Source organism: Schistocerca piceifrons, chromosome 7 (genome assembly GCF_021461385.2).
Source record: "Schistocerca piceifrons isolate TAMUIC-IGC-003096 chromosome 7, iqSchPice1.1, whole genome shotgun sequence".
NCBI classification, from domain to species: domain Eukaryota; kingdom Metazoa; phylum Arthropoda; class Insecta; order Orthoptera; family Acrididae; genus Schistocerca; species Schistocerca piceifrons.
In genome coordinates this window covers 181,763,861-181,781,263 of record NC_060144.1, presented here as the reverse complement: position 1 = coordinate 181,781,263, position 17,403 = coordinate 181,763,861, and the positions used below count along the sequence as shown (strand labels likewise).

Here is a 17,403-nt window from a genome sequence, read left to right as displayed (position 1 = left end):
ACATGAGGAGAGCACTATGCTCATCAAACTGCTATAGATTAAATGACGAATCGGCTAATGAAAGACCAGATTTATGAGACTCGGAAAGGAACGTGTACTAACTTCCTCTGATGAGGTAATATAACAGTACTGTAACCTCCACTCACATTAAAACATCTTAACAGAACAAATTTCTGAAAATTGTTTCTGTCAGTTGCTTCGGTGTTTCTTTGTGTAATTAAGTTACATTTATTTGATCTGATTGTAATTAACAATTTAAAGCAAAACTTGAAATACAGTTACGTAATTAGCCATACTTTTATTGAGAAATCGTATAAAACTGTGAACTTAGTGACGGCTTTCACGTTATAGCGAGTTGTCTCAAATGTGTCAACGGAATATGTAGCAAACTGACTACCATAAAATGGGATTCTATGCTACCACGTCAGAAGACAACTGGGAATATCATTGTAAGATTTTTTTGGATAGGTTATAGGTTGGTAATGAACCAATCAAAAAGGGAAATTTTGAATTTCGAAGTTGGTGGCATTATCAGTTGATCTTCTTCTTCCCTCCACTACAAACATCAGATGTGGTGCTGAATTGGCTTACTTCGAACTTCATTTGTGAGTACCTATCCAATTTCCAAGTTATATAGGTTATACCGTATTTTACCACTGCAATACAAGATTTATTATTCCATTTGATGGTAGCAGGAGCATCTGCTACAGCTATATATATGATGTCCGTTCGACCTATGGCAGCGCCATCTAGCGGGCCAACCATAGCGCCATCTGGTTTCCCCCTTCAAGGTAGACAAGTTTCGTTCTTTGTAGTTTTTTCGTTTGACGCTCATTTCGTGAGATATATGTGTATTGTGTGTGTGCGTAGGTGTGAGTGGGTGTGTCTGTGTATGTCCACGCGCTCGTGATCGCTCATGTGTGCGTGTAAGGAGAGCTAAAATGGCTAGTGTGTTCTGTGTCCATAAATTATTGCCTTACTATGGTACTGTCGTGGTAATTGAGAGTAGGTGAATTGTCTTGTTTATGTAATACTATTTTTGTAGCATCTACAAGGCTTTTCTTTATCTACAATAACTTTTATTAGTTTAAATAGCGTTGGGTTGCTAACGTTTGTTTCCTCGATTAATATGAGTTTCTTTCTTATTATTGCCTTTCGGATTTGAAAGTTCACCTGTATGGCCAGAAGCTGTTTCTTGTTACTGAACCTGACTATTCTCATGTATTTCTATTGTGGTAAGGTTGTGGTTTTCAGTGTCTGCATATGTTGAATGGCTGATGCCATACTTCCATGTTCTTTTACGTTCTTTAAACCTTGATTCAAGTGTTCTGCTGGTCTGCCCTAGCACAGAGCATCAGGATCATTGCACTGGAGTTGGAAAAATTCCAGATTTCTCATATACGTCGGTCTCATCTTTGTTACTTAAACATTTCTGCACTGAGCTATTCCTTTTGTACGTTATTTTTATTCTTTGTTTCTTGCTGATCTCCCCAATTCTGTGCATCAGCTTCATTCTATACGTGAGTATGTACCACCTTATCAGTGTAGTGTCCCTGTTGTGCAGTCGTAACGTTGTTGGAGTGTGTGCTTGTGATGGATGTAATAGGTCTCTGGATACGTGTGGCGTTGAGTTTCTTTATTATGTTTTTCTGGACTTTCTTATTCAGTTCTTTAACTAGTAATTACTAGTAATTTTTGCTATGCATTATCTTTTGCTATCTGAAATGTTATGTCCAGCTCCTTATTATAGTTGTGTTTGTCAAGTGGTACTGTGTTTATTCTATCCAATATACTGTCTCAAAGACAGAGGAAGGACACAGACATCATAAATATAGTCCTATAAGTGACCTGATATGAAAAAAAATTAAAGTGTCATAGCTACATGAGCATAAAAAAGAGACAGATAAACACAGAAGCTAAAACTCTGGAAACCCTTAGAGAAAAACTACACAGAAAATTTAATCATAACCACAGTGGACAAGGGGAACACATTATTTGTCATGGATCAACTGTGGATCTCATGGAAAGTAGCAAGTCACACAATTTCATTTCACAGAATAAAATCACAGAACTACAATCAGTCCCAAACAGCAGCTTTCCATACAAAAAGAAAAATGCTTTAAAGACTGTAGAGCACACACTCCATGACAGACAGAAAGCTCATATGACACATGTGGAGCCTAATGCTCCAAAACTTAGGAACCATCCAAAACCTCGAAAAGTAAATAGTTAATGTTAGACCAGTTGTAAAATAAAGAAAATCACCCACACACACACCTTCACCAGAAATCCATTAAATCTACTTACACGGCAGTATAAAACACCAAATGACAAAAAAGTAAAAAACACAAAAGAAATAATAATCACCAAAAAAGACTTCATAATCACCAAAAAAGACTTCATAATCCAGAAACAGAATTCCAGTCTCATCTAATGTAGAAAACGTGCACTCCACATTCACATCAAAAGAAGCAATCAAAATACTAGAATGAGACCTAGATATAATCAGTTACCATAGTAGCACATAATGGAGATAAGCACTCTTACACATCATTTCTGTTAGAAGCTACTTTCAGTTCAATAAAGAGTTCTTCTTACCACAAGAATGGTTACCACCGGGATCCTCATTTCAGGAATGTTAGCAAATACCTTCATGAACATAATTTAAGAAAGAATGTTCCAGAAAATAGTGCCAGGAAAATACAGCATAAAATATTGTTAGAGATACATGGATCAATACTGTGATTGGCAAATGACCAAAAAATAAGTTAGAACAACCACACACAGAGATAAACCAACTACACAAAAACATGAAGTTCAGTTTAGGGAGAGAACAAGCACGCCAAATACAATTCATAGAAGTATCCATCCCAAAGGAAAATAGCTTACACTCATTCAGTATGTACAGTAAAAAAAAAAAAGACCACAGCAGAAATAATACTGCACAAACCATCTAACCACGCCCAGTATGAAAATGAAGGAGCTCTCAGGTATATGGTTCACCAACTAAACAAAGCACCATTTGATGGTCCGCCCTGATAACTGAATGGTCAGCGTGACGGACTACCATCCTATGGGGCCTGGGTTCGATTTCCAGCTGGGCAGGGATTTTTTCCGCTCATGGACTGGGTATTGTCTTCATCGTCATTTCATCCCAATCTGGCGAGCAGGTCGTCCATTGTGGCTTCGAATGTAATAAGAACTGCACCAAGGCGGCTGGACCTGCCCCAAAAGGGGCCTCCTAGCCAATGACGCCAAATGCTCATTTCCATTTTCATACCAGTTGATGAACAGAACAGAAGGCGTTGCACATACGATTCATGTAGCAAAAAGTAATGGATATCAACAATTTCTAGTTTCAGAACTGAATGAGAAAATAAAAAAAATTAAAAACAGGAATCACAAGACTACATAAATCCAGAAATGGGCAACACCCACTACAAACACACACACTAACAACACCTTCACGGCACAATGAAAAGAGATTCAATAACAAAAAACATCTTCTGATGCTAGAAGAGAATTTCCAAATCGAAACGGAAATAATGTAAAAGAACTGCATAGCAAAGTAAAAACAAACTTTGGCAACCAAATATTATTTAAACTAATAAAACATGTAGTAAGTAAAGAGGAGTCCCTCAAGAAGCCACAAAAAAAGTGTCACATAAACAAGAAGATGTACGCACTCTAGATCACTACCACTGTACCATAGTAAAGCAACAATTTCTTTACACGCAGGTAAGGACATACTAGACATATGAGCTCAATTCTCACACACATACATACACACACACACACACACACACACACACACAACAGATATCACTACGTATACAGGGTGGTGACAAACGGTCTGAAAAGCTTGTAGGGGTGTTGCAGGTTCCTCTGGGAAAATCTGTTACGGAAAAATCGATACATTGTGCTAATCAGGCCATTACACATTTAAATTCAAGCAGCCTGCCAGAGACATGTTCTTTATTTGGTTTCACGAACCGAACAAGAGAGCAATACAAAAACTGGACGTGGCATGGCAGTAAGGTTCAAACACGTGCCAAATGCAGAGCGGTCTTGTGAGCTAATATCTTCGATATGAGAACTACTGACACTAATTGTATCTGGAAAGCCACCGGAATTTGCGTGTGGAATTGCCTGATTGGCTAACTTAAATGATAATAAACTCAAAAACGCCGCAACATATCGAACTTTTTTCTTAACAATAACTTCTCAGCACAGCTCCTCTATAATACCCTTACAATCTTTTCAGACTGTTTATCACCAATATATAACTGCGAAAGTGCTAATGTGGTGTTTCCTGGACTCTCAGGTAGCGCGCTAGCCCCAGATCAAATCCACCTGGCGTATTAACGACGAGGGCCGGTGTGCCAGCCAGACTGGACATGGCTTTTAGGCGGTTTTCCACATCCTGATAGGTGAATACAGGGCTGGTCCCCAAATTCCGCCTCAGTAACACGACTTGCAGACATTTGAGAAATGTTCGCATGGCCTACGCTAGACACAGACAGCTGGGGTACACTAATTTCGGCCCGGGGGGGGGGGGGGGGTTGGGGTGGTGGCAGGAAGGGCATCTGGCCACCCTTTGCAACTAACATTGCCAAATCAATACTAACAAGGCCGACCCCACGCTGAAGTGGGAAAGGCCCCGAGAAAGAAAGAAAGATACAGACTGAGTGTCTCTCTCACACATCATCAGGCACATTATTGCAGATGTTTCACCAGATATTTGCAACATGCAGCTGGGGTAAGCCGAAACAAATCCTGCTCATCCTGGCTTTCATAGACGCCCACTGTCGACAGAAAGCCTCCGTCTGTTGATATTACAAACGAATTACCTTTAAAACGCAATTTCACGTGCCCATTTACAGAGCAATCTCAATTTTCTCTCGTGCGTTACTCTTTTTATAGATATATATTGACAGGAACAGTAAAACATGAAGAATAGTTAGTACTCCAGCAGCGACTGAGCAGCACATTCGTATGATGGTAGCAGTTAGCTCAGCCCGGAGTGGCGCTGTCACTGTGGAAGTATGCTTATTCTTTGCGTTTTACTGAACCTGTTAATACACACCGAAAATATGAATATCGGACTACATTAATTTTGTCCAGCTCTGTCGAATGGGTACATGAACATCAACTTCAAAAATCATTTTGTTTGCGATGGGAAACAAATCTACGGCTTCCGTTGATGTTGGATATCACAAGAAAGAGGTGATAAGCAGTATTTGTTTGGGCTGCCTCCAGTTTTATATTGCAAAAACGAAACTGCAAATATCTGGCGAAACGCCAGTGAAAATTGTCACCATTACTTAGGTAAAAGGAGAGATGCCCTGTACACAGACACACACACACACACACACACACACACACACACATTAGTCAAAATACACAAACACACAGGCATCAATAGCAGAAGTTTCTTCTCTACCAAAAGGAAATAAAAGACAAATTAATTCTGCAAAATCAAAACAATATACATTAAATGGTGAGTTGGCAGTCGATCTTTACAACAAAAAATGTAATATATAAAGTGTTAGTGCAAGTGCTGCATGTTGAAATCTATCCACATATGTAGGGAAGAACGTGAAGAATGACATAAGAAACAAAAAAACCATTGAGTAGTAGTGATAATTTAATACTATTAATAGTAGCAAGTGTAAGCATGAGGGCTGTTCATGAACCTAGCAAACAAAATTGTACGAAAATAGATATTGTTATAGTGACCTCGGAAGATGCTTTAGCATAAAGCGAAACTTGTTCTTAATAAAACTTATACCACAGATTGAGAAGACAGTATACGCTGTATAACTCATAAAAAGTGTGGAACAAAAAGGGGCTGGAAACAGAGATGACAATATTTATAACTTAAATTTTGTTGTTTTAATTTAAGTAAATGCTAATCAAACATTCAGTCCAGTTTCATTACCCAAAATTTCAGTTTTAAGGTATTCCTTAATCTGACTTCTGTTTTGGCTAACCGAAAATGCAGGGTTGCGTATTTGCAAGATGAATATACACATTAATTGTTAGTGTTCCTTCAGAAGATGACCAACAGTTAACTGACAGAAATGAAGAACCACCTTACAGTGTTCACAATTCAGGATCTTATGCTGTGATTAAATACATGGAAAAAGTAAGCAGTCACTTAATGTTGTATGCATGTAAAATTTGATATTTAGAAGGCAAAGGTTATGCTAAGGTGCCATATTTAGTCAAGCAGATAACATATGAAAGTTCTTTGTTACCTGAGAGAGTCCTAGTTGAGATTCAAAGATATTATTTTCAAGCATGATGTTGGTAACAATGTACTAACAAAAAAGAAATTCATCACTTTAATGTTGCAAGAAAGTAATTGTAGATGTAATAACTTTTATTTGGAAAACTTTCTAGAAGATAAACTACTGGTGGACGTAACACTGTGAGGATGAGTCATGAATTGTGTATGTATGACTCAGTCGATAGAGCACTTAGGCTTAATACAGAAAAACCAACAATTACTGATATATAACAGCTGCTGTGGAAGACAGCCATACAAACAAAAAATTGTGTGTAGCATATCAAGCATTTTAACACAACAGCTAATAGCCGAGTGAGTATTGCTATCATGAAGTACCTGGTTTGTATCTGAGTAGCAATTACTTTTTGCAACTTATATCTGAATTCTATAATTATTATCAAATCGAAAAATCAATTAAAGACGAACAAATACTGAATCATGGTTTTTAATAAATTACTTTCCTTGTTTTTAATTAAAATGGTACAGAAGTAACTAAAAAATTATAATGAAATACCAACTGTGTTGTTGTTAAATGAAAAAAGTTTCTTACAGCAACAATAACATTCAGTCTCTAGTTTAATATGTGTTTTACTTTTAATTTCATATTTTACATATTTGCAACAAGTTTTTATTTAAAGTCAGTACCCACATTTTATATGACTAGTAATTAAAAATAAAAAGGTGCACTTTTATTGTAAATTGTGATTCATTATTTATTAATTAACATTTCTATTTGGTAATAAATATAATATTTTAAAAAATTGAAAAATTGATTTAGTACTATTGAGATTCAAACCTATGGCTCTGTGATTACAAGACTTACATGCTATATAAGAAGCTGGTGACTTCATTACACTGTCAGAAATCTTTAAATGTTCACAGTTACATTTTTAGAGATTTACTGAGGATTGTATCTTACTGCTTTAGGCAACAACTGTGAACAAATCTTCCAGTTCTATAAGTGCAAAGGAAATGAAAGAGGATCAGGCCATAAGGTTCACATGTCAGCCACCGGGTTACTCTAATTTCTAAAATTCTCAGGCACAAAATACTTTTGGAAGTTGAACTTTTGGAAGCTCAACATCATGATGAACAGATATACCACAGTTGCCATTTACAGCGCCTGCTGTCAGTCTGTGTACACAGATGCAACGTTCACTGTGATATTAGATGGACTTCATGCTCTGTCCCCTAGCTACCACCTATGCCAAAGCAACCAACTATTCAATCAAGTACCGTGGACTGCTGCTCATCTGGCCTGCTAATGACCATTCCTCTGGATATCAGATAAAAACAGTCCACATCAACAGACATGCACAACGCTGTTTAAAAAAAAAAAAAAACTCCAACAGCTGCCACAATACTGTGTGACGCCTGCCTCGCCACCTGAGCCATAAGCATCGCCACAAACAGCATTGGCATAACAGTACTACCTTTCTTTCATAAATCACATGCGAATTCTTCAGCATGCCAAGTATTTAGGCTGCTGACCGTCTGCTCTGCAGCCAGTCCATGCTTTGGGATTATGCCAGTTATGCCTAGTAGCTCATCCTGCTGTGGAACAAGGAATGTCCATACACTACAACCATCTTTTAGTTACCGACTCACTGGACCTTGCTTCAACCACCTTCAAGCTGCCACCTTATTGTATCTTCACCATCCTCAGGCTCACCACATCATGTTCAATCCATCCTCAAGAACTTCCCAGTTCTCCACTGATCATAGCCTCTCAGACTTAATTCTTGAACGAACATTCCAGGACAACATAAGTCATTGATTTTCAGTATAAACCAAGTAGTTTGGACTGACATCCCAAGGAAACTGTTTTATTGGACTCTCTTCCTTCGTCTTCTTAATAAATAGACAATTGCTCTTTGGTACCTCAGAACTCAATTGTAGTCTTTTCTTCTCCTCAGGCATGAATGCTGCGATGGTGATGAGGATAACCTGGCTTGGAGATTACAGCCCAGTAGTGACTAGTGTCCAGACATTCAGACTTTTCATGTTTTTGTGTTTGCCCAGAGTACCCTTCCACAACTACTGCACTGGTCTGTTGCTGAATGCTTATCACTATAGAGATGGGCGATCCACTACTGAACTGATTGAAAGAGCTAGACCCTTTCACAGAGTGAGTGATCAGTGACTCAGGAAAAAGTAATAGTAGCTCTTCAGATCTGAAAAGCCTTCCCAGTGATATCAGTGTGTACAACAAAGATTGTAGCCCACTGCAACAGAATCCCACTCAGCATGCTGAATTAATCACTATGACTGCAAAAGAAACACTGTATACAATACATTAGATATAAGTTTAGATAGTTTGCTACTGTGAGTAGCTTTTGTCAGTCACGAAAAGAATAGAAATATCACTCCCTTAGAACACTGTATTAATGCATAAAACACTTTCTTGCCTTTTATTTCTGCTTTTGATTTGAAAAGGCAGCTCACAATGAGCTGACATATTGACCCATTCGATACTGCACCACATGAGATGATGCTCTATGAAGCGGAAGATTGTGGCTCCCCTACCACTTCCTACTGAGCACAGAGTTGATGACAGATCACTCATGAGTCACTGCCCTCGTTGCTCACTCATTGACTTGTATTGTATGTGACTGACTTGTGATTTTGCTCTTCACTCATTAACTCTCTGAGCTCCTAGCAGCTGCTCACTGCTTCTGAATATACACAGAGTGACTCAGGAGCTGCTCTTCTCTTTGCATTCTTGGCTCACTCATTGATTCAGCTCACAGTGGTTGTGGCTCATTCCTGATTGAGCTCACAGCATGACTTGAATGTTTTGAGTAACAGCTCTTCATTCAAGTTAAGCTTACCTTAGACATTATTTATTGTAACAATAATTATTTATATATATATATATATATATATATATATATATATATATATACAACATTATTAAGTTTCATATATATATGTTAGAGCATTTATACATTATTGAATACACTGAATGTACATGTATTCTCATTTTAAGATTTTACTATTTAAAAAGTGCTTCTTCATAGAAGTATTTCAATTTTTCGACATTAATTTTTTTTAAGATCTTAGAATGTAAGTCAAGCATGTTGCCTTCATTCATAAAAATTGAAAGTCATAAATTATATGCTTTTACCAATCTAGATTAGAAACGCAAAATGCCATTAGCAGTAGTTTCCTGTTCTTCTGGCTCCTCTTCAGACCTGAAGACCTATCTAATACTAAAGCATACAACACTAATTCTGGAACAATGTGGTCAGAAACTGCATCAAAATCACTTCTTATGAATCATGATCACCAATGTCTGCTTCCACTTCAGATGAAGCTCTCAAAACAGGAAATCAAAGTGAGTACCTAATTTCAATCTGCCATTGTCGTTTGGTTCCAAACCGGGTCCTGATTTGGTTCGTTTGAGACATCCTCACTCTTAACCGATTTTCGTTCGAAAAAACATATAAGCAAGTCTGTCAATGATATAAAGGCAATCACATTAAGTAAAATTATTGATTTCTTGTACTATGAACCAACAGATTCTATAATTTTTTTTTAAATGACGCCATATTCGCTTTTATCTCTTCCTGTTTGTATTTCACTAATGCAGTTTCTGTGTTTGAGCCATTTTCAAGGACCTACTAAGCATAATGTAATATAATGAGAAAATCATAATAGGAGATCAACGGTAAGTACAATCAGTTTTGTAGTTTAACATTCATATACTTACAATGTTTTATGTTATGTAAAATAGGTAAAGTTGTTAAACGACTGTGTTAATGTTGATGGTAATATGATCATTGGTTTTTATTACTGGCATTAGGACATTTCTTATTGATGGTCAATGACAAGTGGACAACTACAAACAATATTTGTATGTACACACTTACAGCACATTTTGTAGATGGTAAAACTGCTTCAAGTCTGAAGAAAAGCGTACTATAGAAAAAATAAGTCGAGCTGTGTAAAGGCCATTAAGCCAAATATAACTTGAAGTTTAAAATCAGTTTTATAGAGATGGACAATAGTTCAAATATGAAGCCAGCTGCAAAGCTTCTGAAACTTCCATATGTCCCATGTTTTGCACATTCCTTACATCACACTGAGCAACACAGTATGAAAGTCAATACCGAAAACATTTGATGAGGTTAAAAGACAAGTTACGTTTTTAACTAAGGATCCTTTTGCCTTCATAAAACTTTCTGAAATACAAGAAAATTTAAAGAAAGACCAATCAGCAAAAACTTTGGCAATTATTGTCTACTATAGAGGCTCAAAATCTTTGCAGTGGACTTCCTACGACTTATCGAGTCACTGGACTGCGCTGGACAAAGGAGGTATGATACGACGTTGGATGGTACCCCGTGACTTTTGTTATTTTAGTGCACGATTTAATTTACAGGTTTGCAAAATAATGTAAACATTTTATCAAATGCTAGGAATCAGATTGTGTGAGTGAGTGTGTGTGTGTGTGTGTGTGTGTGTGTGTGTGTGTGTGTGTGTGATAGAATGTATTTGTTACTTGCTAAAACGGGTGCTACACACTGGGATTTGTAGCAGATCACGTATCGGAAACTGTCTGATGGTATCATACTAAAGGTCACAAATAAAATGAAATGAAAATACCTGACCACGTACCTAACGTATCTGGAGGCATCATGTGGGTCAGCAGTCGGCGCCTTCTGGGTCGTCTGTATAGTACGTGGCGGCCAGTGGCTTCAGGCGAGTCACGTTGTCGTGGCTGAAGGCTCTGGCGGAGGGGACGAGGCGATCGGCTCACGACAGGGCGCTAGCCCGGGGGCCATCTGGGATGTGGTGGGCGGCGGCGTCGGCAGGCAGGCAGCGCAGCGGGGCGGCGCCGGCCACGGGGGCGGCCGGAAGCGGAGGCGCGGGGGCGGGCGAGCACCGCCGGCCGCAGGGTCCATCTGGCGGCGGCACCCGCCACGGGGGCGGCGGGAGGCGGAGGCGGAGGCGCGGGGGCGGGGCGCGCCGCTCAGGACGTGGGCGCCGGCCGCGCCGACGACGCCGACGCCGACGCCGACGCCGAGGAAGACGACGACGACGTGGAGGCGCTTCGCGGCGGCGGCGCCAGCGGGCACAGCCGCGGGTCCGGCGTCGTCGTCACCACCACCTGCCGGGAGTGCGTCCACTCGCTCACCACCTGCCACTGAACCTCAAGACTTGTCCACGGCTCTAGCAACAGATAGCTCATACATTGGCAACGTAAGCACCACGGGGGCTGTCCTTTATTTGAATAATACACTACTGTCCATTAAAATTGCTATACCAAAAACAAATGCATGATAAACGGGTATTCATTGGGCAAATATATTATACTAGAAATGGCATCTGATTACATTTTCACGCAATTTGGGTGCATAGATCCTGAGAAATCTGTACCCAGAACAACCACCTCTGGCCGTAATAACGGCCTTGACACGCCCAGGTATTGAGTCAAACAGAGCTTGGATAGCGTGGTACAGCTGCCCATGCAGCTTCAACACGATACCACGGCTCATCAAGAGTAGTGACTGGCGAGCCAGTTGCTCGGCGACCATTAGCCAGACGTTTTCAATTGGTGAGAGACCTGGAGAATGTGCTGGTCAGGGCAGCAGTCGAACATTTTCTGTATCCAGAAAGGCCCGAACAGGGCCTGAAACATGCGGTCGTGCATTATCCTGCTGAAATGTAGTGTTTGACAGGGATCGAATGGAGGTTAGAGCCACGGGTCGGAACACATCTGCAATTTAACGTCCACTATTCAAAGTGCCGTTAATGCGAAAGAGAGGTGACCGAGACGTGTAACCAATGGCACCCCATATCATCACGACGATTCCATATTCTGCTAACAGTCGTTGGGTCTCGACCAACGAGAGCACCAATGTCGCGATACGATCAACCGCAATCTTGATTGGCTACAATCCGACGTTTATCAAAGTGGGAAACCTGATAGTACGCATTTCTCCTCCTTACACGAGGCATTACAACAACGGTTCACTTGGCAACGCCAGTCAACTGCTGTTTGTGTATGAGAAATCGGTTGGGAACTTTCCTCATGTCAGCACGTTGTAGGTGTCGCCTCCGGCGCCAACCTTGTGTGAATGCTCTGAAAAGCTAATCATTTGCATATCACAGCATCTTCATCCTGTCGGTTAAATTTCGTGTTTGTAGCACGTCATCTTCGTGGTGTAGCAATTTTAATGGCCAGTAGTGTATTTTATATACGTTACTATAGACAAACATGAGCCAAAACATTTTAAACCTCATCCGAACGGGCCTCAAAAGACCTACTGGTACAGACCGACCGCCGTGTCGTCCTCAACTGATAGCCGTCACTGGATGCGGATACGAAGTAGCTTGTGGTCAGTTCACCAGTCTCCGGGCCGACGTCGGCTTTCGTGCCTGTAGCCACTGCTTCGCGATCAACGGCTGAATGCACCCCGCTTGCTGACAGCGCTCGCAGACACGGATGGTCGCCCATCCAAGTTGTAGCCACGCCCGACAGCGTTTACCTTCGGTGATTTGCCGGCAATTGGTGCTACCATTTCGCCAAGGGCGTTGGCCAAAACTACAACTAAGTCAGCAGTGAAGTATTTCCTTAGTTCTATCTCATTTAATTTCCAGTTAGGAACTTAAGCCGAGGGGAACAATAGGACAATCAACAGATATCCCCTTTGAGATTTGTCCTTATTTTCTGTTGCGCTTTCTTTTATCGCCAACGGCCTTGCCGAAGTGGTAACACCAGTTGCCATCAGATCACTGAAATTTGGCTAACTCTTGAATGGGTGTTTGTTCGGGTTAGCCAGTTGCTTCTGGCAAGCGTGGTACACTTAGCACTTGTGAGGCCAATTAAGAGCTACTTGAGTGCCAAGTAGCGGCTCCGGTCACGAAAACTGACAATAGTCGGGAGAGCACCGCGCTGACCATATGCCCTTCCATTCCACATCCAATGATGCCTATTGGCTGACGATGACACGGCGCTCGGTTGGTATTGTTGTGCCTTCCGAGGCGTGTTCGGACGGCATTTCATCGTTTTATCTCTTGACCTCGTCTTCACAGGCACAAATTTTGAAGCTGAAAACTCACGAGTCCAAACTGTCTGTTGTCTCTACGAAATGAGATTACTTCATCATGAAACTCCATACATTAAACCAAATATTGTAACCAGACACACTTCTTTTGTGGTTTTCTATAGTAATCTTGACATTCAATACATTAATACATCATTCTTTACATATGATATCATTGACAGAGAGAAAGTCCTCGTGACGTCAGCCTTCACTGTCAAGACTCTCAGAATTCTCTGGAGCAATGCTTGTCTCTAAAAAGGGACACACCTCCATAGAAGAACCGCCGGGCCCAATGAATGTCTTAAAACTGGAACCACCCGCCAGAGTCATCTCTTCTTGCAGAAATGTGGCGTCCGTACTTCCAACTATAAGCATATAAATGAACGAACCCTGACAAAATACCCTTACCTGTGTATCTAACGAGGTATCAGGTCTATTTTCGGGCCTAAAAGAAGATAAAGCAGATGCTACGCCATGTTAAGGACAGTGTCAGCCTCAGGATTCCTGCGATTTACAATATCCCACCAGAAAGCGGAAAAAATTACATGTGTTGGCGCATCCGTAGCGTGTCCGCCCGCTGTGCAGAACATCAACGATGTATTAAAATAGAGATCTGGAGAAATCTGCAGTTGCTGAGTACAGCCTCGCAAACAAACATAAAATACTGTTTGACGAAACAAACGTTTTTCCCAGGGTCGTAGATACTGGAACTCTACAATTAAAAAGGCTGTATAAATAAGAATGTGTGAAAAATTCTTCAACAGTGATGGCAGATATAATTTTAGCTGTGCGCAGAAGAGAGATCTCGATGCAGGGAAGGGCCAGAAACATTTGTCGCAATATTCACACTACGGTGGGAACGGTGGCGCCACCATCGCAGACGTTGACACCATCTGGGATATAATGACGTAACTACCGACCAATCAGAAGCCGTGTTTGGGCTGTGGAAGGCCACCACAGGATCAATTTTGACGGTAAGTTGCTCCTGAAGAAGCGATAGTGAAAATCGTCGAAGCACGAGGTTTTGCCATGAAGTGGCGCGGCAAGAAGTCCCAGAATGTATTATACAAGAGCGCGGACGCGAAAGACTTCGTCCTCATACGTCGAAAATTCTATCTGCGGCTGACGAACATCATTCATCGGTAACATGGTGTAACCTATCACTTTCATGAAGTGATACGTTATGCTTCAGCAGCTGCTTTACGTTGAATGTATCCGAAAAGTCTTTGATAGTTTACTGTAGATTCGATGCACCAGATATCTAAATAACATAGCCCAGTTTCCCTAAATTACGAGCCAGTGGCTTGTGGGCGCTAGTCTGTCACCCGATAGCGTCATAGATTTTTTCTATTGGTTTCAGATCAGGTCAACTTCCTGAACAAGATGTGACTACACTACCATGCTCCTAAGACCACTGTTGCACAATTCTGGCCTTGCGGCACGGACAGTTATCCTGTGAGAAGATACCATCGCCATCGGAGAAGACATCAAGTATTAAGGGAGACAGGTGGTCCGCAGTAGCTCTGTTCATATAATCGACAGCTGTCATGGTGCTCTCGATTATCACCATAAGTGCCACGAAATCTCAGGTGAATGTTTCCCAAACGATAACAATGCTGCTTCGTCCGTGATGCAGAGCATATTTCGAGCAGGCGCTCGCATGGAAGATGGCATAACTGCAGGTCATGTACTCATAAGCGTTTGCTTCATCAGTGTACTTTACAATGGTGTAGCAAGAAACGTGATTCAAGCGCCCACTTGAAACGCTTCCATTATTCCACTGTCTAATCTCGATGATCGCGTGGTCAGATAAACCTTATTTGACGATGTCGTTGGGTCCACATGGGAACATTTAGGGGGCACCTGCTGTGGAGCCGATCTATGTGCGCTTAATGGTGTGCTCCGAATCTCTGACACAGAACGGCGCCTATCCTACTCTACCGGAGCAGGCAATCTTCCAACCTCCAGGTTGAGACGTGGACATCCAACAGCATCGCCCAATCATCAACCACTTTAAGAGATACTCGCGAAAGTAGCACACAAACAGCCGTCCAGCTTCCCCATTTCTGAGATGCCCGTTCCTCGGTGCCGGGTCATAACAATCTACGCTTTGTCAGTGTCACGTATGTGAGCGGATTTTTTCATATAGAGCCCGTATCGTCGTTAGACTGATATCCCATCCTATTCCGCTCCCTTTATTTACAGGGTGGTTATAACTGAACTTTCGCAACTTGAGAGGGGCGTCCGTGACAAACGACTTATCGTAGGACAATTTTGAAGAACCATTTGTAGGGACACGCGGAAGAGATGTAACGAATAAATCACTGAAAGAAATACATATTTCCATATTATAGGGTAAAAATTGTTAATCACGTACCACGTTCATGTACCAGGTTAAAATCCTTGCCATTTTTTAAACTCTTGTTTTTCATGCGGATTTATTTTATGAAAGTTAGTTCAGTAATGTCAAAATTGATACCTGTAAAAAAAAAAAATTAATGGAAATGGTAATGGAAGCTCATCATAAGCCACACAACCCCCCCCCCCCCCCCCCCCCCCCCCAGCCCCTTCCTCCTTCGCTACGAATCCGCGCCAGACGGTAGGTGTCGATGATTGAGTGTATATTTATTATTATCAGATACAGAAAGGAAGTGAGACAGGATTTTATTGGATCCAGTGAGCACTGATTGAAGACGAGAAACGCCAACAGAGCGATGGGGGAGGCGTTGTAAGGTGCAACGTGACTGAAGTGTTATAATTTGAGACCGGTATAGCAGCAGAATAATTTGGAACAGAGGTACACACTGCGTTGTAAATCATTGAACGTTACTTAAACCGTGGAGCTTTATGCGACATTTAAATTATTAAATGAAATGCCGCTCCAGTAGCTAATAAAAACTTTAGTAAGTCCACAACTGGTTTCGGCTTGTACTAGGTTGTTCATTTCCATTGTATTGGAGAGGAGGACATTTTAAAAAAATTACAAGAAAGCATGAGACATTTAAGACAAACGAGAGAAAATATATATTTAGAAAATTTTATGGACATAGCACTTGGCCTTTGCACCAGGTATCAGATGATTCCAAAAGACTTCTGCAATTGCTCTGTCGCACTGCCACCGAGCTTTAAACTTTTACGTACGTTTTTAAGGTTTTATTTTCCATTTTATCATAATAATCAGCGCACGATGACCAATTAAAGTGTGTCTTGACTATGAACAAGGCCTTCACTTTTTCAGCTTTAACTCTGCATTGCGTTTTTCTTTTTATTTTTTTAAATCTGGTTACAAAGAGATCCTTAAGAAAAACACGTTCCACAGCAGCATTTGACCGGCAATTGCGACACAACTCCTCCAAGTGAATCACATTTTTCGTGTTAATGTTTTTGCTATTGGAATAGGTAGACATCTAACACCAGTTTTCACGGAGATTTCCATTGTCTCCTCATTAACTTTTTATGGCATTCTGAACACATGAACACGTTATTCCCAATGTCAGACCTTGCATCATGAACAATAGCATAATTTGGTTTGCACAATGTACACTGTACAGTTTCTCTGCCACCAGTAATAAAAGCAGCCCACTTTGCATATTGCTGTTAAAACTACGCTTTCGTTTTTGTATGTTAAAACAGTGATTGCAGAGATCTAAAATTGACACGTATCCACTATAACGTCTTCACACTACTTACTACAAAGGAACTCAAAATTTTGCCATGGAAACCACTCGACAATACAACATGAATCGGTACTACCAACAGTGCAAAACAGTAACAGTAAATAAACAGAGATTGTAGAGCAAGTTGTGGAAGTACCGCTTCTTAGCGTATACACTTAATGCAAAATAATAATGGAGTAAAATGCAAATAAAACATACTGTAGAATAAAACATTTTAGCGGGGGGGAATCACTAAAAAGTGGGATATTGGAGCGTCCCCCCCCCCCCCCCCGTCCCCAAATAAATTTTTGGGAGAGCAGGACTTATTTGAAAAACAGGGCCGTTCCAGGTAAAGATAGGACAAATATACGTTTTACCCTGCACGTCACGCCACCATCAACTG

The 17,403-nt window shown here is 40.8% G+C and overlaps 1 long non-coding RNA gene across 1 annotated transcript in view; it reads right to left on the bottom strand.

Moving 5' to 3' along the window:
- LOC124709108 overlaps nucleotides 1-11,127 on the bottom strand; it is a 29,800-nt gene extending 18,673 nt beyond the window's left edge. Inside the window, exon 1 of the long non-coding RNA XR_007005387.1 lies at nucleotides 10,913-11,127. This is a non-coding gene — a long non-coding RNA (uncharacterized LOC124709108). The remainder of the gene's footprint in view (nucleotides 1-10,912) is intronic.
- Between the last annotated feature and the right edge of the window lie 6,276 nt (nucleotides 11,128-17,403).